Source organism: Engystomops pustulosus, chromosome 6, assembly GCF_040894005.1.
Source record: "Engystomops pustulosus chromosome 6, aEngPut4.maternal, whole genome shotgun sequence".
NCBI lineage: Eukaryota > Metazoa > Chordata > Amphibia > Anura > Leptodactylidae > Engystomops > Engystomops pustulosus.
Window position 1 is genome coordinate 166,742,764 of NC_092416.1, and position 17,603 is coordinate 166,760,366.

General features: G+C 43.5%; 27 non-coding genes across 27 annotated transcripts; all 27 read right to left on the reverse strand.

The window, feature by feature from the left end:
* Positions 1 to 981: 981 nt before the first annotated feature.
* TRNAV-CAC (transfer RNA valine (anticodon CAC)) lies at positions 982 to 1,054 on the reverse strand. Its single transcript has one exon. It is a non-coding gene; the product is annotated as a tRNA-Val (tRNA).
* A 545-nt stretch (positions 1,055 to 1,599) lies between these two features.
* Positions 1,600 to 1,672, reverse strand: TRNAD-AUC (transfer RNA aspartic acid (anticodon AUC)). Its single transcript has one exon. It is a non-coding gene; the product is annotated as a tRNA-Asp (tRNA).
* Positions 1,673 to 1,818: 146 nt separating this feature from the next.
* Positions 1,819 to 1,891, reverse strand: TRNAV-CAC (transfer RNA valine (anticodon CAC)). Its single transcript has one exon. It is a non-coding gene; the product is annotated as a tRNA-Val (tRNA).
* Positions 1,892 to 2,656: 765 nt separating this feature from the next.
* TRNAV-CAC (transfer RNA valine (anticodon CAC)) lies at positions 2,657 to 2,729 on the reverse strand. Its single transcript has one exon. It is a non-coding gene; the product is annotated as a tRNA-Val (tRNA).
* Positions 2,730 to 3,493: 764 nt separating this feature from the next.
* Positions 3,494 to 3,566, reverse strand: TRNAV-CAC (transfer RNA valine (anticodon CAC)). Its single transcript has one exon. It is a non-coding gene; the product is annotated as a tRNA-Val (tRNA).
* Positions 3,567 to 5,166: 1,600 nt separating this feature from the next.
* Positions 5,167 to 5,239, reverse strand: TRNAV-CAC (transfer RNA valine (anticodon CAC)). The gene has a single exon. It is a non-coding gene; the product is annotated as a tRNA-Val (tRNA).
* A 545-nt stretch (positions 5,240 to 5,784) lies between these two features.
* On the reverse strand, positions 5,785 to 5,857 carry TRNAV-AAC (transfer RNA valine (anticodon AAC)). The gene has a single exon. It is a non-coding gene; the product is annotated as a tRNA-Val (tRNA).
* A 146-nt stretch (positions 5,858 to 6,003) lies between these two features.
* Positions 6,004 to 6,076, reverse strand: TRNAV-CAC (transfer RNA valine (anticodon CAC)). Its single transcript has one exon. It is a non-coding gene; the product is annotated as a tRNA-Val (tRNA).
* Positions 6,077 to 6,840: 764 nt separating this feature from the next.
* TRNAV-CAC (transfer RNA valine (anticodon CAC)) lies at positions 6,841 to 6,913 on the reverse strand. The gene has a single exon. It is a non-coding gene; the product is annotated as a tRNA-Val (tRNA).
* A 545-nt stretch (positions 6,914 to 7,458) lies between these two features.
* Positions 7,459 to 7,531, reverse strand: TRNAV-AAC (transfer RNA valine (anticodon AAC)). Its single transcript has one exon. It is a non-coding gene; the product is annotated as a tRNA-Val (tRNA).
* Positions 7,532 to 8,280: 749 nt separating this feature from the next.
* On the reverse strand, positions 8,281 to 8,353 carry TRNAV-AAC (transfer RNA valine (anticodon AAC)). The gene has a single exon. It is a non-coding gene; the product is annotated as a tRNA-Val (tRNA).
* Positions 8,354 to 9,320: 967 nt separating this feature from the next.
* TRNAV-CAC (transfer RNA valine (anticodon CAC)) lies at positions 9,321 to 9,393 on the reverse strand. The gene has a single exon. It is a non-coding gene; the product is annotated as a tRNA-Val (tRNA).
* Positions 9,394 to 9,938: 545 nt separating this feature from the next.
* On the reverse strand, positions 9,939 to 10,011 carry TRNAV-AAC (transfer RNA valine (anticodon AAC)). Its single transcript has one exon. It is a non-coding gene; the product is annotated as a tRNA-Val (tRNA).
* A 146-nt stretch (positions 10,012 to 10,157) lies between these two features.
* TRNAV-CAC (transfer RNA valine (anticodon CAC)) lies at positions 10,158 to 10,230 on the reverse strand. The gene has a single exon. It is a non-coding gene; the product is annotated as a tRNA-Val (tRNA).
* A 545-nt stretch (positions 10,231 to 10,775) lies between these two features.
* TRNAV-AAC (transfer RNA valine (anticodon AAC)) lies at positions 10,776 to 10,848 on the reverse strand. Its single transcript has one exon. It is a non-coding gene; the product is annotated as a tRNA-Val (tRNA).
* Positions 10,849 to 10,994: 146 nt separating this feature from the next.
* Positions 10,995 to 11,067, reverse strand: TRNAV-CAC (transfer RNA valine (anticodon CAC)). Its single transcript has one exon. It is a non-coding gene; the product is annotated as a tRNA-Val (tRNA).
* Positions 11,068 to 11,831: 764 nt separating this feature from the next.
* Positions 11,832 to 11,904, reverse strand: TRNAV-CAC (transfer RNA valine (anticodon CAC)). The gene has a single exon. It is a non-coding gene; the product is annotated as a tRNA-Val (tRNA).
* Positions 11,905 to 12,449: 545 nt separating this feature from the next.
* On the reverse strand, positions 12,450 to 12,522 carry TRNAV-AAC (transfer RNA valine (anticodon AAC)). Its single transcript has one exon. It is a non-coding gene; the product is annotated as a tRNA-Val (tRNA).
* A 983-nt stretch (positions 12,523 to 13,505) lies between these two features.
* On the reverse strand, positions 13,506 to 13,578 carry TRNAV-CAC (transfer RNA valine (anticodon CAC)). Its single transcript has one exon. It is a non-coding gene; the product is annotated as a tRNA-Val (tRNA).
* A 545-nt stretch (positions 13,579 to 14,123) lies between these two features.
* TRNAV-AAC (transfer RNA valine (anticodon AAC)) lies at positions 14,124 to 14,196 on the reverse strand. The gene has a single exon. It is a non-coding gene; the product is annotated as a tRNA-Val (tRNA).
* Positions 14,197 to 14,342: 146 nt separating this feature from the next.
* On the reverse strand, positions 14,343 to 14,415 carry TRNAV-CAC (transfer RNA valine (anticodon CAC)). Its single transcript has one exon. It is a non-coding gene; the product is annotated as a tRNA-Val (tRNA).
* A 545-nt stretch (positions 14,416 to 14,960) lies between these two features.
* TRNAV-AAC (transfer RNA valine (anticodon AAC)) lies at positions 14,961 to 15,033 on the reverse strand. The gene has a single exon. It is a non-coding gene; the product is annotated as a tRNA-Val (tRNA).
* A 146-nt stretch (positions 15,034 to 15,179) lies between these two features.
* On the reverse strand, positions 15,180 to 15,252 carry TRNAV-CAC (transfer RNA valine (anticodon CAC)). Its single transcript has one exon. It is a non-coding gene; the product is annotated as a tRNA-Val (tRNA).
* Positions 15,253 to 16,015: 763 nt separating this feature from the next.
* TRNAV-CAC (transfer RNA valine (anticodon CAC)) lies at positions 16,016 to 16,088 on the reverse strand. Its single transcript has one exon. It is a non-coding gene; the product is annotated as a tRNA-Val (tRNA).
* A 545-nt stretch (positions 16,089 to 16,633) lies between these two features.
* On the reverse strand, positions 16,634 to 16,706 carry TRNAV-AAC (transfer RNA valine (anticodon AAC)). Its single transcript has one exon. It is a non-coding gene; the product is annotated as a tRNA-Val (tRNA).
* Positions 16,707 to 16,852: 146 nt separating this feature from the next.
* On the reverse strand, positions 16,853 to 16,925 carry TRNAV-CAC (transfer RNA valine (anticodon CAC)). The gene has a single exon. It is a non-coding gene; the product is annotated as a tRNA-Val (tRNA).
* A 545-nt stretch (positions 16,926 to 17,470) lies between these two features.
* Positions 17,471 to 17,543, reverse strand: TRNAV-AAC (transfer RNA valine (anticodon AAC)). Its single transcript has one exon. It is a non-coding gene; the product is annotated as a tRNA-Val (tRNA).
* Between the last annotated feature and the right edge of the window lie 60 nt (positions 17,544 to 17,603).

Sequence of the window (17,603 nt, forward strand, 5' to 3'; positions counted from 1 at the left end):
TTGACTGCTCACTTCTAGACCTTTGAATACAGCAGACTAGATGGAGAACACTGAGCGCAGTAATAACTGGCAGCTACTTTGGAGGAAAAGACACAATGAAAAAAGATTCCTCTCTCTTGTGTCTTCAAAAGTAGAACATCTCATGTTTCTGCCCGGTTTCGGACCGGGGACCTTTCGCGTGTGAGGCGAACGTGATAACCACTACACTACAGAAACCCGATGAAAACACCTCAACTGGTCTTTAGACGCAAACAAAACCAAATTTATAAACCAACGCGAGGAATGTTGAGTCATTCAAAAGTCGCAAAACGCGTTTCTGATTGGTTCCAAACGACACTCCCACCTTGTCTCGAACTGGGCACCATCGACAATTGTGGCAAATGTGATGTCCACTTCACTACAGAAACTCAACGGTTTTCAAACAGGGACTTTCACGCGTTAGGCAAAAGTGAAAACCCCTACTCTTGAAAAACTGTTTAAAAAACTGAAGCCGTCCTTACAGGCAAACAAAACTAATGTAAAGAGAAATGCAAGGGCTTTCTTCTCTCGTCATCTAAAAGTGAATGTCACTCGGGAATATTTTGTTACTGCCCCATAGCAAAAGCAACCCCTGCGTCATTTTCTGTTCTGTTTAAATCAGTGGTTCTTTTGCATATGAAGCAAACTCTTAGTGGCAGGTATGAGTGGCATCTACCGTGGCGGGAAAGACACGACGAAACAAGATTTTTCTTTCTGATTCCTTAAAAAAAAGAGACAGTCTCTTGTTTCTTCCCGGTTTCGAACCAGGGACCTTTCGCGTGTTAGGCGAACGTGATAACCACTACACTACAGAAACACGTTGACTGCTCACTTCTAGACCTTTGAGTACAGCAGACTAGATGGAGAACACTGAGCGCAGTAATAACTGGCAGCTACTTTGGAGGAAAAGACACAATGAAAAAAGATTTCTCTCTCTTGTGTCTTCAAAAGTAGAAGATCTCATGTTTCTGCCCGGTTTCGAACCGGGGACCTTTCGCGTGTGAGGCGAACGTGATAACCACTACACTACAGAAACCCGATGAAAACACCTCAACTGGTCTTTAGACGCAAACAAAACCAAATTTATAAACCAACGCGAGGAATGTTGAGTCATTCAAAAGTCGCAAAACGCGTTTCTGATTGGTTCCAAACGACACTCCCACCTTGTCTCGAACTGGGCACCGTCGACAATTGTGGCAAATGTGATGTCCACTTCACTACAGAAACTCAACGGTTTTCAAACAGGGACTTTCACGCGTTAGGCAAAAGTGAAAACCCCTACTCTTGAAAAACTGTTTAAAAAACTGAAGCCGTCCTTACAGGCAAACAAAACTAATGTAAAGAGAAATGCAAGGGCTTTCTTCTCTCGTCATCTAAAAGTGAATGTCACTCGGGAATATTTTGTTACTGCCCCATAGCAAAAGCAACCCCTGCGTCATTTTCTGTTCTGTTTAAATCAGTGGTTCTTTTGCATATGAAGCAAACTCTTAGTGGCAGGTATGAGTGGCATCTACCGTGGCGGGAAAGACACGACGAAACAAGATTTTTTTTTCCGATTCCTTAAAAAAAGAGACAGTCTCTTGTTTCTGCCCGGTTTCGAACCGGGGACCTTTCGCGTGATAGGCGAACGTAATAACCACTACACTACAGAAACACGTTGACTGCTCACTTCTAGACTTTTGAGTACAGCAGACTAGATGGAGAACACTGAGCGCAGTAATAACTGGCAGCTACTTTGGAGGAAAAGACACAATGAAAAAAGATTTCTCTCTCTTGTGTCTTCAAAAGTAGAACATCTCATGTTTCTGCCCGGTTTCGAACCGGGGACCTTTCGCGTGTGAGGCGAACGTGATAACCACTACACTACAGAAACCCGATGAAAAAACCTCAACTGGTCTTTAGACGCAAACAAAACCAAATTTATAAACCAACGCAAGGAATGTTGAGTCATTCAAAAGTCGCAAAACGCGTTTCTGATTGGTTCCAAACGACACTCCCACCTTGTCTCGAACTGGGCACCGTCGACAATTGTGGCAAATGTGATGTCCACTTCACTACAGAAACTCAACGGTTTTCAAACAGGGACTTTCACGCGTTAGGCAAAAGTGAAAACCCCTACTCTTGAAAAACTGTTTAAAAAACTGAAGCCGTCCTTACAGGCAAACAAAACTAATGTAAAGAGAAATGCAAGGGCTTTCTTCTCTCGTCATCTAAAAGAGAATGTCACTTGGGAATATTTTGTTACTGCCCCATAGCAAAAGCAACCCCTGCGTCATTTTCTGTTCTGTTTAAATCAGTGGTTCTTTTGCATATGAAGCAAACTCTTAGTGGCAGGTATGAGTGGCATCTACCGTGGCGGGAAAGACACGACGAAACAAGATTTTTCTTTCCGATTCCTTGATAAAAAGAGACAGTCTCTTGTTTCTGCCCGGTTTCGAACCGGGGACCTTTCGCGTGTTAGGCAAACGTGCTAACCACTACACTACAGAAACACGTTGACTGCTCACTTCTAGACCTTTGAGTACAGCAGACTAGATGGAGAACACTGAGCGCAGTAATAACTGGCAGCTACTTTGGAGGAAAAGACACAATGAAAAAAGATTTCTCTCTCTTGTGTCTTCAAAAGTAGAACATCTCATGTTTCTGCCCGGTTTCGAACCGGGGACCTTTCGCGTGTGAGGCGAACGTGATAACCACTACACTACAGAAACCCGATGAAAACACCTCAACTGGTCTTTAGACGCAAACAAAACCAAATTTATAAACCAACGCGAGGAATGTTGAGTCATTCAAAAGTCGCAAAACGCGTTTCTGATTGGTTCCAAACGACACTCCCACCTTGTCTCAAACTGGGCACCGTCGACAATTGTGGCAAATGTGATGTCCACTCCACTACAGAAACTCAACGGTTTTCAAACAGGGACTTTCACGCGTTAGGCAAAAGTGAAAACCCCTACTCTTGAAAAACTGTTTAAAAAACTGAAGCCGTCCTTACAGGCAAACAAAACTAATGTAAAGAGAAATGCAAGGGCTTTCTTCTCTCGTCATCTAAAAGTGAATGTCACTCGGGAATATTTTGTTACTGCCCCATAGCAAAAGCAACCCCTGCGGCATTTTCTGTTCTGTTTAAATCAGTGGTTCTTTTGCATATGAAGCAAACTCTTAGTGGCAGGTATGAGTGGCATCTACCGTGGCGGGAAAGACACGACGAAACAAGATTTTTCTTTCCGATTCCTTAAAAAAAGAGACAGTCTCTTGTTTCTGCCCAGTTTCGAACCGGGGACCTTTCGCATGTTAGGCGAACGTGATAACCACTACACTACAGAAACACGTTGACTGCTCACTTCTAGACTTTTGAGTACAGCAGACTAGATGGAGAACACTGAGCGCAGTAATAACTGGCAGCTACTTTGGAGGAAAAGACACAATGAAAAAAGATTTCTCTCTCTTGTGTCTTCAAAAGTAGAACATCTCATGTTTCTGCCCGGTTTCGAACCGGGGACCTTTCGCGTGTGAGGCGAACGTGATAACCACTACACTACAGAAACCCGATGAAAAACCCTCAACTGGTCTTTAGACGCAAACAAAACCAAATTTATAAACCAACGCGAGGAATGTTGAGTCATTCAAAAGTTGCAAAACGCGTTTCTGATTGGTTCCAAACGACACTCCCACCTTGTCTCGAACTGGGCACCGTCGACAATTGTGGCAAATGTGATGTCCACTTCACTACAGAAACTCAACGGTTTTCAAACAGGGACTTTCACGCGTTAGGCAAAAGTGAAAACCCCTACTCTTGAAAAACTGTTTAAAAAACTGAAGCCGTCCTTACAGGCAAACAAAACTAATGTAAAGAGAAATGCAAGGGCTTTCTTCTCTCGTCATCTAAAAGTGAATGTCACTCGGGAATATTTTGTTACTGCCCCATAGCAAAAGCAACCCCTGCGTCATTTTCTGTTCTGTTTAAATCAGTGGTTCTTTTGCATATGAAGCAAACTCTTAGTGGCAGGTATGAGTGGCATCTACCGTGGCGGGAAAGACACGATGAAACAAGATTTTTCTTTCCGATTCCTTAAAAAAAGAGACAGTCTCTTGTTTCTGCCCGGTTTCGAACCGGGGACCTTTCGCGTGTTTGGCGAACGTGATAACCACTACACTACAGAAACACGTTGACTGCTCACTTCTAGACCTTTGAGTACAGCAGACTAGATGGAGAACACTGAGCGCAGTAATAACTGGCAGCTACTTTGGAGGAAAAGACACAATGAAAAAAGATTCCTCTCTCTTGTGTCTTCAAAAGTAGAACATCTCATGTTTCTGCCCGGTTTCGGACCGGGGACCTTTCGCATGTGAGGCGAACGTGATAACCACTACACTACAGAAACCCGATGAAAACACCTCAACTGGTCTTTAGACGCAAACAAAACCAAATTTATAAACCAACGCGAGGAATGTTGAGTCATTCAAAAGTCGCAAAACGCGTTTCTGATTGGTTCCAAACGACACTCCCACCTTGTCTCGAACTGGGCACCGTCGACAATTGTGGCAAATGTGATGTCCACTTCACTACAGAAACTCAACGGTTTTCAAACAGGGACTTTCACGCGTTAGGCAAAAGTGAAAACCCTACTCTTGAAAAACTGTTTAAAAAACTGAAGCCGTCCTTACAGGCAAACAAAACTAATGTAAAGAGAAATGCAAGGGCTTTCTTCTCTCGTCATCTAAAAGTGAATGTCACTCGGGAATATTTTGTTACTGCCCCATAGCAAAAGCAACCCCTGCGTCATTTTCTGTTCTGTTTAAATCAGTGGTTCTTTTGCATATGAAGCAAACTCTTAGTGGCAGATATGAGTGGCATCTACCGTGGCGGGAAAAACACGACGAAACAAGATTTTTCTTTCCGATTCCTTAAAAAAAGAGACAGTCTCTTGTTTCTGCCCGGTTTCGAACAGGGGACCTTTCGCGTGTTAGGCGAACGTGATAACCACTACACTACAGAAACACGTTGACTGCTCACTTCTAGACCTTTGAGTACAGCAGACTAGATGGAGAACACTGAGCGCAGTAATAACTGGCAGCTACTTTGGAGGAAAAGACACAATGAAAAAAGATTTCTCTCTCTTGTGTCTTCAAAAGTAGAACATCTCATGTTTCTGCCCGGTTTCGAACCGGGGACCTTTCGCGTGTGAGGCGAACGTGATAACCACTACACTACAGAAACCCGATGAAAACACCTCAACTGGTCTTTAGACGCAAACAAAACCAAATTTATAAACCAACGCGAGGAATGTTGAGTCATTCAAAAGTCGCAAAACGCGTTTCTGATTGGTTCCAAACGACACTCCCACCTTGTCTCGAACTGGGCACCGTCGACAATTGTGGCAAATGTGATGTCCACTTCACTACAGAAACTCAACGGTTTTCAAACAGGGACTTTCACGCGTTAGGCAAAAGTGAAAACCCCTACTCTTGAAAAACTGTTTAAAAAACTGAAGCCGTCCTTACAGGCAAACAAAACTAATGTAAAGAGAAATGCAAGGGCTTTCTTCTCTCGTCATCTAAAAGTGAATGTCACTCGGGAATATTTTGTTACTGCCCCATAGCAAAAGCAACCCCTGCGTCATTTTCTGTTCTGTTTAAATCAGTGGTTCTTTTGCATATGAAGCAAACTCTTAGTGGCAGGTATGAGTGGCATACACCGTGGCGGGAAAAACACGACGAAACAAGATTTTTCTTTCCGATTCCTTAAAAAAAGAGACAGTCTCTTGTTTCTGCCCGGTTTCGAACCGGGGACCTTTCGCGTGTTAGGCGAACGTGATAACCACTACACTACAGAAACACGTTGACTGCTCACTTCTAGACCTTTGAGTACAGCAGACTAGATGGAGAACACTGAGCGCAGTAATAACTGGCAGCTACTTTGGAGGAAAAGACACAATGAAAAAAGATTTCTCTCTCTTGTGTCTTCAAAAGTAGAACATCTCATGTTTCTGCCCGGTTTCGAACCGGGGACCTTTCGCGTGTGAGGCGAACGTGATAACCACTACACTACAGAAACCCGATGAAAACACCTCAACTGGTCTTTAGACGCAAACAAAACCAAATTTATAAACCAACGCGAGGAATGTTGAGTCATTCAAAAGTCGCAAAACGCGTTTCTGATTGGTTCCAAACGACACTCCCACCTTGTCTCGAACTGGGCACCGTCGACAATTGTGGCAAATGTGATGTCCACTTCACTACAGAAACTCAACGGTTTTCAAACAGGAACTTTCACGCGTTAGGCAAAAGTGAAAACCCCTACTCTTGAAAAACTGTTTAAAAAACTGAAGCCGTCCTTACAGGCAAACAAAACCAATGTAAAGAGAAATGCAAGGGCTTTCTTCTCTCGTCATCTAAAAGTGAATGTCACTCGGGAATATTTTGTTACTGCCCCATAGCAAAAGCAACCCCTGCGTCATTTTCTGTTCTGTTTAAATCAGTGGTTCTTTTGCATATGAAGCAAACTCTTAGTGGCAGGTATGAGTGGCATCTACCGTGGCGGGAAAGACACGACGAAACAAGATTTTTCTTTCCGATTCCTTAAAAAAAGAGACAGTCTCTTGTTTCTGCCCGGTTTCGAACAGGGGACCTTTCGCGTGTTAGGCGAACGTGATAACCACTACACTACAGAAACACGTTGACTGCTCACTTCTAGACCTTTGAGTACAGCAGACTAGATGGAGAACACTGAGCGCAGTAATAACTGGCAGCTACTTTGGAGGAAAAGACACAATGAAAAAAGATTTCTCTCTCTTGTGTCTTCAAAAGTAGAACATCTCATGTTTCTGCCCGGTTTCGAACCGGGGACCTTTCGCGTGTGAGGCGAACGTGATAACCACTACACTACAGAAACCCGATGAAAACACCTCAACTGGTCTTTAGACGCAAACAAAACCAAATTTATAAACCAACGCGAGGAATGTTGAGTCATTCAAAAGTCGCAAAACGCGTTTCTGATTGGTTCCAAACGACACTCCCACCTTGTCTCGAACTGGGCACCGTCGACAATTGTGGCAAATGTGATGTCCACTTCACTACAGAAACTCAACGGTTTTCAAACAGGGACTTTCACGCGTTAGGCAAAAGTGAAAACCCCTACTCTTGAAAAACTGTTTAAAAAACTGAAGCCGTCCTTACAGGCAAACAAAACTAATGTAAAGAGAAATGCAAGGGCTTTCTTCTCTCGTCATCTAAAAGTGAATGTCACTCGGGAATATTTTGTTACTGCCCCATAGCAAAAGCAACCCCTGCGTCATTTTCTGTTCTGTTTAAATCAGTGGTTCTTTTGCATATGAAGCAAACTCTTAGTGGCAGGTATGAGTGGCATCTACCGTGGCGGGAAAGACACGACGAAACAAGATTTTTCTTTCCGATTCCTTAAAATAAGAGACAGTCTCTTGTTTCTGCCCGGTTTCGAACCAGGGACCTTTCGCGTGTTAGGCCAACGTGATAACCACTACACTACAGAAACACGTTGACTGCTCACTTCTAGAACTTTGAGTACAGCAGACTAGATGGAGAACACTGAGCGCAGTAATAACTGGCAGCTACTTTGGAGGAAAAGACACAATGAAAAAAGATTTCTCTCTCTTGTGTCTTCAAAAGTAGAACATCTCATGTTTCTGCCCGGTTTCGAACCGGGGACCTTTCGCGTGTGAAAGGTCACTACAGAAACCCGATGAAAACACCTCAACTGGTCTTTAGACGCAAACAAAACCAAATTTATAAACCAACGCGAGGAATGTTGAGTCATTCAAAAGTCGCAAAACGCGTTTCTGATTGGTTCCAAACGACACTCCCACCTTGTCTCGAACTGGGCACCGTCGACAATTGTGGCAAATGTGATGTCCACTTCACTACAGAAACTCAACGGTTTTCAAACAGGGACTTTCACGCGTTAGGCAAAAGTGAAAACCCCTACTCTTGAAAAACTGTTTAAAAAACTGAAGCCGTCCTTACAGGCAAACAAAACTAATGTAAAGAGAAATGCAAGGGCTTTCTTCTCTCGTCATCTAAAAGTGAATGTCACTCGGGAATATTTTTTTACTGCCCCATAGCAATAGCAACCCCTGCGTCATTTTCTGTTCTGTTTAAATCAGTGGTTCTTTTGCATATGAAGCAAACTCTTAGTGGCAGGTATGAGTGGCATCTACCGTGGCGGAAAAGACACGACGAAACAAGATTTTTCTTTCCGATTCCTTAAAAAAAGAGACAGTCTCTTGTTTCTGCCCGGTTTCGAACCAGGGACCTTTCGCGTGTTAGGCGAACGTGATAACCACTACACTACAGAAACACGTTGACTGCTCACTTCTAGACCTTTGAGTACAGCAGACTAGATGGAGAACACTGAGCGCAATAATAACTGGCAGCTACTTTGGAGGAAAAGACACAATGAAAAAAGATTTCTCTCTCTTGTGTCTTCAAAAGTAGAACATCTCATGTTTCTGCCCGGTTTCGAACCGGGGACCTTTCGCGTGTGAAAGGTCACTACAGAAACCCGATGAAAACACCTCAACTGGTCTTTAGACGCAAACAAAACCAAATTTATAAACCAACGCGAGGAATGTTGAGTCATTCAAAAGTCGCAAAACGCGTTTCTGATTGGTTCCAAACGACACTCCCACCTTGTCTCGAACTGGGCACCGTCGACAATTGTGGCAAATGTGATGTCCACTTCACTACAGAAACTCAACGGTTTTCAAACAGGGACTTTCACGCGTTAGGCAAAAGTGAAAACCCCTACTCTTGAAAAACTGTTTAAAAAACTGAAGCCGTCCTTACAGGCAAACAAAACTAATGTAAAGTGAAATGCAAGGGCTTTCTTCTCTCGTCATCTAAAAGTGAATGTCACTCGGGAATATTTTGTTACTGCCCCATAGCAAAAGCAACCCCTGCGTCATTTTCTGTTCTGTTTAAATCAGTGGTTCTTTTGCATATGAAGCAAACTCTTAGTGGCAGGTATGAGTGGCATCTACCGTGGCGGGAAAGACACGACGAAACAAGATTTTTCTTTCCGATTCCTTAAAAAAAGAGACAGTCTCTTGTTTCTGCCCGGTTTCGGACCGGGGACCTTTCGCGTGTTAGGCGAACGTGATAACCACTACACTACAGAAACACGTTGACTGCTCACTTCTAGACTTTGAGTACAGCAGACTAGATGGAGAACACTGAGCGCAATAATAACTGGCAGCTACTTTGGAGGAAAAGACACAATGAAAAAAGATTTCTCTCTCTTGTGTCTTCAAAAGTAGAACATCTCATGTTTCTGCCCGGTTTCGAACCGGGGACCTTTCGCGTGTGAGGCGAACGTGATAACCACTACACTACAGAAACACGATGAAAAACCCTCAACTGGTCTTTAGACGCAAACAAAACCAAATTTATAAACCAACGCGAGGAATGTTGAGTCATTCAAAAGTCGCAAAACGCGTTTCTGATTGGTTCCAAACGACACTCCCACCTTGTCTCGAACTGGGCACCGTCGACAATTGTGGCAAATGTGATGTCCACTTCACTACAGAAACTCAACGGTTTTCAAACAGGGACTTTCACGCGTTAGGCAAAAGTGAAAACCCCTACTCTTGAAAAACTGTTTAAAAAACTGAAGCCGTCCTTACAGGCAAACAAAACTAATGTAAAGAGAAATGCAAGGGCTTTCTTCTCTCGTCATCTAAAAGTGAATGTCACTCGGGAATATTTTGTTACTGCCCCATAGCAAAAGCAACCCCTGCGTCATTTTCTGTTCTGTTTAAATCAGTGGTTCTTTTGCATATGAAGCAAACTCTTAGTGGCAGGTATGAGTGGCATACACCGTGGCGGGAAAAACACGACGAAACAAGATTTTTCTTTCCGATTCCTTAAAAAAAGAGACAGTCTCTTGTTTCTGCCCGGTTTCGAACCGGGGACCTTTCGCGTGTTAGGCGAACGTGATAACCACTACACTACAGAAACACGTTGACTGCTCACTTCTAGACCTTTGAGTACAGCAGACTAGATGGAGAACACTGAGCGCAGTAATAACTGGCAGCTACTTTGGAGGAAAAGACACAATGAAAAAAGATTTCTCTCTCTTGTGTCTTCAAAAGTAGAACATCTCATGTTTCTGCCCGGTTTCGAACCGGGGACCTTTCGCGTGTGAGGCGAACGTGATAACCACTACACTACAGAAACCCGATGAAAACACCTCAACTGGTCTTTAGACACAAACAAAACCAAATTTATAAACCAACGCGAGGAATGTTGAGTCATTCAAAAGTCGCAAAACGCGTTTCTGATTGGTTCCAAACGACACTCCCACCTTGTCTCGAACTGGGCACCGTCGACAATTGTGGCAAATGTGATGTCCACTTCACTACAGAAACTCAACGGTTTTCAAACAGGAACTTTCACGCGTTAGGCAAAAGTGAAAACCCCTACTCTTGAAAAACTGTTTAAAGAACTGAAGCCGTCTTTACAGGCAAACAAAACCAATGTAAAGAGAAATGCAAGGGCTTTCTTCTCTCGTCATCTAAAAGTGAATGTCACTCGGGAATATTTTGTTACTGCCCCATAGCAAAAGCAACCCCTGCGTCATTTTCTGTTCTGTTTAAATCAGTGGTTCTTTTGCATATGAAGCAAACTCTTAGTGGCAGGTATGAGTGGCATCTACCGTGGTGGGAAAGACACGACGAAACAAGATTTTTCTTTCCGATTCCTTAAAAAAAGAGACAGTCTCTTGTTTCTGCCCGGTTTCGAACCGGGGACCTTTCGCGTGTTAGGCGAACGTGATAACCACTACACTACAGAAACACGTTGACTGCTCACTTCTAGACCTTTGAGTACAGCAGACTAGATGGAGAACACTGAGCGCAGTAATAACTGGCAGCTACTTTGGAGGAAAAGACACAATGAAAAAAGATTTCTCTCTCTTGTGTCTTCAAAAGTACAACAACTCATGTTTCTGCCCGGTTTCGAACCGGGGACCTTTCGCGTGTGAGGCGAACGTGATAACCACTACACTACAGAAACCCGATGAAAACACCTCAACTGGTCTTTAGACGCAAACAAAACCAAATTTATAAACCAACGCGAGGAATGTTGAGTCATTCAAAAGTCGCAAAACGCGTTTCTGATTGGTTCCAAACGACACTCCCACCTTGTCTCGAACTGGGCACCGTCGACAATTGTGGCAAATGTGATGTCCACTTCACTACAGAAACTCAACGGTTTTCAAACAGGAACTTTCACGCGTTAGGCAAAAGTGAAAACCCCTACTCTTGAAAAACTGTTTAAAAAACTGAAGCCGTCCTTACAGGCAAACAAAACCAATGTAAAGAGAAATGCAAGGGCTTTCTTCTCTCGTCATCTAAAAGTGAATGTCACTCGGGAATATTTTGTTACTGCCCCATAGCAAAAGCAACCCCTGCGTCATTTTCTGTTCTGTTTAAATCAGTGGTTCTTTTGCATATGAAGCAAACTCTTAGTGGCAGATATGAGTGGCATCTACCGTGGCGGGAAAAACACGACGAAACAAGATTTTTCTTTCCGATTCCTTAAAAAAAGAGACAGTCTCTTGTTTCTGCCCGGTTTCGAACAGGGGACCTTTCGCGTGTTAGGCGAACGTGATAACCACTACACTACAGAAACACGTTGACTGCTCACTTCTAGACCTTTGAGTACAGCAGACTAGATGGAGAACACTGAGCGCAGTAATAACTGGCAGCTACTTTGGAGGAAAAGACACAATGAAAAAAGATTTCTCTCTCTTGTGTCTTCAAAAGTAGAACATCTCATGTTTCTGCCCGGTTTCGAACCGGGGACCTTTCGCGTGTGAGGCGAACGTGATAACCACTACACTACAGAAACCCAATGAAAACACCTCAACTGGTCTTTAGACGCAAACAAAACCAAATTTATAAACCAACGCGAGGAATGTTGAGTCATTCAAAAGTCGCAAAACGCGTTTCTGATTGGTTCCAAACGACACTCCCACCTTGTCTCGAACTGGGCACCGTCGACAATTGTGGCAAATGTGATGTCCACTTCACTACAGAAACTCAACGGTTTTCAAACAGGGACTTTCACGCGTTAGGCAAAAGTGAAAACCCCTACTCTTGAAAAACTGTTTAAAAAACTGAAGCCGTCCTTACAGGCAAACAAAACTAATGTAAAGAGAAATGCAAGGGCTTTCTTCTCTCGTCATCTAAAAGTGAATGTCACTCGGGAATATTTTGTTACTGCCCCATAGCAAAAGCAACCCCTGCGTCATTTTCTGTTCTGTTTAAATCAGTGGTTCTTTTGCATATGAAGCAAACTCTTAGTGGCAGGTATGAGTGGCATACACCGTGGCGGGAAAAACACGACGAAACAAGATTTTTCTTTCCGATTCCTTAAAAAAAGAGACAGTCTCTTGTTTCTGCCCGGTTTCGAACCGGGGACCTTTCGCGTGTTAGGCGAACGTGATAACCACTACACTACAGAAACACGTTGACTGCTCACTTCTAGACCTTTGAGTACAGCAGACTAGATGGAGAATACTGAGCGCAGTAATAACTGGCAGCTACTTTGGAGGAAAAGACACAATGAAAAAAGATTTCTCTCTCTTGTGTCTTCAAAAGTAGAACATCTCATGTTTCTGCCCGGTTTCGAACCGGGGACCTTTCGCGTGTGAGGCGAACGTGATAACCACTGCACTACAGAAACCCGATGAAAACACCTCAACTGGTCTTTAGACGCAAACAAAACCAAATTTATAAACCAACGCGAGGAATGTTGAGTCATTCAAAAGTCGCAAAACGCGTTTCTGATTGGTTCCAAACGACACTCCCACCTTGTCTCGAACTGGGCACCGTCGACAATTGTGGCAAATGTGATGTCCACTTCACTACAGAAACTCAACGGTTTTCAAACAGGAACTTTCACGCGTTAGGCAAAAGTGAAAACCCCTACTCTTGAAAAACTGTTTAAAAAACTGAAGCCGTCCTTACAGGCAAACAAAACCAATGTAAAGAGAAATGCAAGGGCTTTCTTCTCTCGTCATCTAAAAGTGAATGTCACTCGGGAATATTTTGTTACTGCCCCATAGCAAAAGCAACCCCTGCGTCATTTTCTGTTCTGTTTAAATCAGTGGTTCTTTTGCATATGAAGCAAACTCTTAGTGGCAGGTATGAGTGGCATCTACCGTGGCGGGAAAGACACGACGAAACAAGATTTTTCTTTCCGATTCCTTAAAAAAAGAGACAGTCTCTTGTTTCTGCCCGGTTTCGAACAGGGGACCTTTCGCGTGTTAGGCGAACGTGATAACCACTACACTACAGAAACACGTTGACTGCTCACTTCTAGACCTTTGAGTACAGCAGACTAGATGGAGAACACTGAGCGCAGTAATAACTGGCAGCTACTTTGGAGGAAAAGACACAATGAAAAAAGATTTCTCTCTCTTGTGTCTTCAAAAGTAGAACATCTCATGTTTCTGCCCGGTTTCGAACCGGGGACCTTTCGCGTGTGAGGCGAACGTGATAACCACTACACTACAGAAACCCGATGAAAACACCTCAACTGGTCTTTAGACGCAAACAAAACCAAATTTATAAACCAACGCGAGGAATGTTGAGTCATTCAAAAGTCGCAAAACGCGTTTCTGATTGGTTCCAAACGACACTCCCACCTTGTCTCGAACTGGGCACCGTCGACAATTGTGGCAAATGTGATGTCCACTTCACTACAGAAACTCAACGGTTTTCAAACAGGGACTTTCACGCGTTAGGCAAAAGTGAAAACCCCTACTCTTGAAAAACTGTTTAAAAAACTGAAGCCGTCCTTACAGGCAAACAAAACTAATGTAAAGAGAAATGCAAGGGCTTTCTTCTCTCGTCATCTAAAAGTGAATGTCACTCGGGAATATTTTGTTACTGCCCCATAGCAAAAGCAACCCCTGTGTCATTTTCTGTTCTGTTTAAATCAGTGGTTCTTTTGCATATGAAGCAAACTCTTAGTGGCAGGTATGAGTGGCATCTACCGTGACGGGAAAGACACGACGAAACAAGATTTTTCTTTCCGATTCCTTAAAAAAAGAGACAGTCTCTTGTTTCTGCCCGGTTTCGAACCGGGGACCTTTCGCGTGTTAGGCGAACGTGATAACCACTACACTACAGAAACACGTTGACTGCTCACTTCTAGACCTTTGAGTACAGCAGACTAGATGGAGAACACTGAGCGCAGTAATAACTGGCAGCTACTTTGGAGGAAAAGACACAATGAAAAAAGATTTCTCTCTCTTGTGTCTTCAAAAGTAGAACATCTCATGTTTCTGCCCGGTTTCGAACCGGGGACCTTTCGCGTGTGAGGCGAACGTGATAACCACTACACTACAGAAACCCAATGAAAACACCTCAACTGGTCTTTAGACGCAAACAAAACCAAATTTATAAACCAACGCGAGGAATGTTGAGTCATTCAAAAGTCGCAAAACGCGTTTCTGATTGGTTCCAAACGACACTCCCACCTTGTCTCGAACTGGGCACCGTCGACAATTGTGGCAAATGTGATGTCCACTTCACTACAGAAACTCAACGGTTTTCAAACAGGGATTTTCACGCGTTAGGCAAAAGTGAAAACCCCTACTCTTGAAAAACTGTTTAAAAAACTGAAGCCGTCCTTACAGGCAAACAAAACTAATGTAAAGAGAGATGCAAGGGCTTTCTTCTCTCGTCATCTAAAAGTGAATGTCACTCGGGAATATTTTGTTACTGCCCCATAGCAAAAGCAACCCCTGCGTCATTTTCTGTTCTGTTTAAATCAGTGGTTCTTTTGCATATGAAGCAAACTCTTAGTGGCAGGTATGAGTGGCATCTACCGTGGCGGGAAAGACACGACGAAACAAGATTTTTCTTTCCGATTCCTTAAAAAAAGAGACAGTCTCTTGTTTCTGCCCGGTTTCGAACCGGGGACCTTTCGCGTGTTAGGCGAACGTGATAACCACTACACTACAGAAACACGTTGACTGCTCACTTCTAGACCTTTGAGTACAGCAGACTAGATGGAGAACACTGAGCGCAGTAATAACTGGCAGCTACTTTGGAGGAAAAGACACAATGAAAAAAGATTTCTCTCTCTTGTGTCTTCAAAAGTAGAACATCTCATGTTTCTGCCCGGTTTCGAACCGGGGACCTTTCGCGTGTGAGGCGAACGTGATAACCACTACACTACAGAAACCCGATGAAAATACCTCAACTGGTCTTTAGACGCAAACAAAACCAAATTTATAAACCAACGCGAGGAATGTTGAGTCATTCAAAAGTCGCAAAACGCGTTTCTGATTGGTTCCAAACGACACTCCCACCTTGTCTCGAACTGGGCACCGTCGACAATTGTGGCAAATGTGATGTCCACTTCACTACAGAAACTCAACGGTTTTCAAACAGGGACTTTCACGCGTTAGGCAAAAGTGAAAACCCCTACTCTTGAAAAACTGTTTAAAAAACTGAAGCCGTCCTTACAGGCAAACAAAACTAATGTAAAGAGAGATGCAAGGGCTTTCTTCTCTCGTCATCTAAAAGTGAATGTCACTCGGGAATATTTTGTTACTGCCCCATAGCAAAAGCAACCCCTGCGTCATTTTCTGTTCTGTTTAAATCAGTGGTTCTTTTGCATATGAAGCAAACTCTTAGTGGCAGGTATGAGTGGCATCTACCGTGGCGGGAAAGACACGACGAAACAAGATTTTTTTTCCGATTCCTTAAAAAAAGAGACAGTCTCTTGTTTCTGCCCGGTTTCAAACCGGGGACCTTTCGAGTGTTAAGCGAACGTGATAACCACTACACTACAGAAACACGTTGACTGCTCACTTCTAGACCTTTGAGTACAGCAGACTAGATGGAGAACACTGAGCGCAGTAATAACTGGCAGCTACTTTGGAGGAAAAGACACAATGAAAAAAGATTTCTCTCTCTTGTGTCTTCAAAAGTAGAACATTTCATGTTTCTGCCCGGTTTCGAACCGGGGACCTTTCGCGTGTGAGGCGAACGTGATAACCACTACACTACAGAAACCCGATGAAAACACCTCAACTGGTCTTTAGACGCAAACAAAACCAAATTTATAAACCAACGCGAGGAATGTTGAGTCATTCAAAAGTCGCAAAACGCGTTTCTGATTGGTTCCAAACGACACTCCCACCTTGTCTCGAACTGGGCACCGTCGACAATTGTGGCAAATGTGATGTCCACTTCACTACAGAAACTCAACGGTTTTCAAACAGGGACTTTCACGCGTTAGGCAAAAGTGAAAACCCCTACTCTTGAAAAACTGTTTAAAAAACTGAAGCCGTCCTTACAGGCAAACAAAACTAATGTAAAGAGAAATGCAAGGGCTTTCTTCTCTCGTCATCTAAAAGTGAATGTCACTCGGGAATATTTTGTTACTGCCCCATAGCAAAAGCAACCCCTGCGTCATTTTCTGTTCTGTTTAAATCAGTGGTTCTTTTGCATATGAAGCAAACTCTTAGTGGCAGGTATGAGTGGCATCTACCGTGGCGGGAAAGACACGACGAAACAAGATTTTTCTTTCCGATTCCTTAAAAAAAGAGACAGTCTCTTGTTTCTGCCCGGTTTCGAACCGGGGACCTTTCGCGTGTTAGGCGAACGTGATAACCACTACACTACAGAAACACATTGACTGCTCACTTCTAGACCTTTGAGTACAGCAGACTAGATGGAGAACACTGAGCGCAGTAATAACTGGCAGCTACTTTGGAGGAAAAGACACAATGAAAAAAGATTTCTCTCTCTTGTGTCTTCAAAAGTAGAACATCTCATGTTTCTGCCCGGTTTCGAACCGGGGACCTTTCGCGTGTGAGGCGAACGTGATAACCACTACACTACAGAAACCCGATGAAAACACCTCAACTGGTCTTTAGACGCAAACAAAACCAAATTTGTAAACCAACGCGAGGAATGTTGAGTCATTCAAAAGTCGCAAAACGCGTTTCTGATTGTTTCCAAACGACACTCCCACCTTGTCTCGAACTGGGCACCGTCGACAATTGTGGCAAATGTGATGTCCACTTCACTACAGAAACTCAACGGTTTTCAAACAGGGACTTTCACGCGTTAGGCAAAAGTGAAAACCCCTACTCTTGAAAAACTGTTTAAAAAACTGAAGCCGTCCTTACAGGCAAACAAAACTAATGTAAAGAGAAATGCAAGGGCTTTCTTCTCTCGTCATCTAAAAGTGAATGTCACTCGGGAATATTTTGTTACTGCCCCATAGCAAAAGCAACCCCTGCGTCATTTTCTGTTCTGTTTAAATCAGTGGTTCTTTTGCATATGAAGCAAACTCTTAGTGGCAGGTATGAGTGGCATACACCGTGGCGGGAAAAACACGACGAAACAAGATTTTTCTTTCCGATTCCTTAAAAAAAGAGACAGTCTCTTGTTTCTGCCCGGTTTCGAACCGGGGACCTTTCGCGTGTTAGGCGAACGTGATAACCACTACACTACAGAAACACGTTGACTGCTCACTTCTAGACCTTTGAGTACAGCAGACTAGATGGAGAATACTGAGCG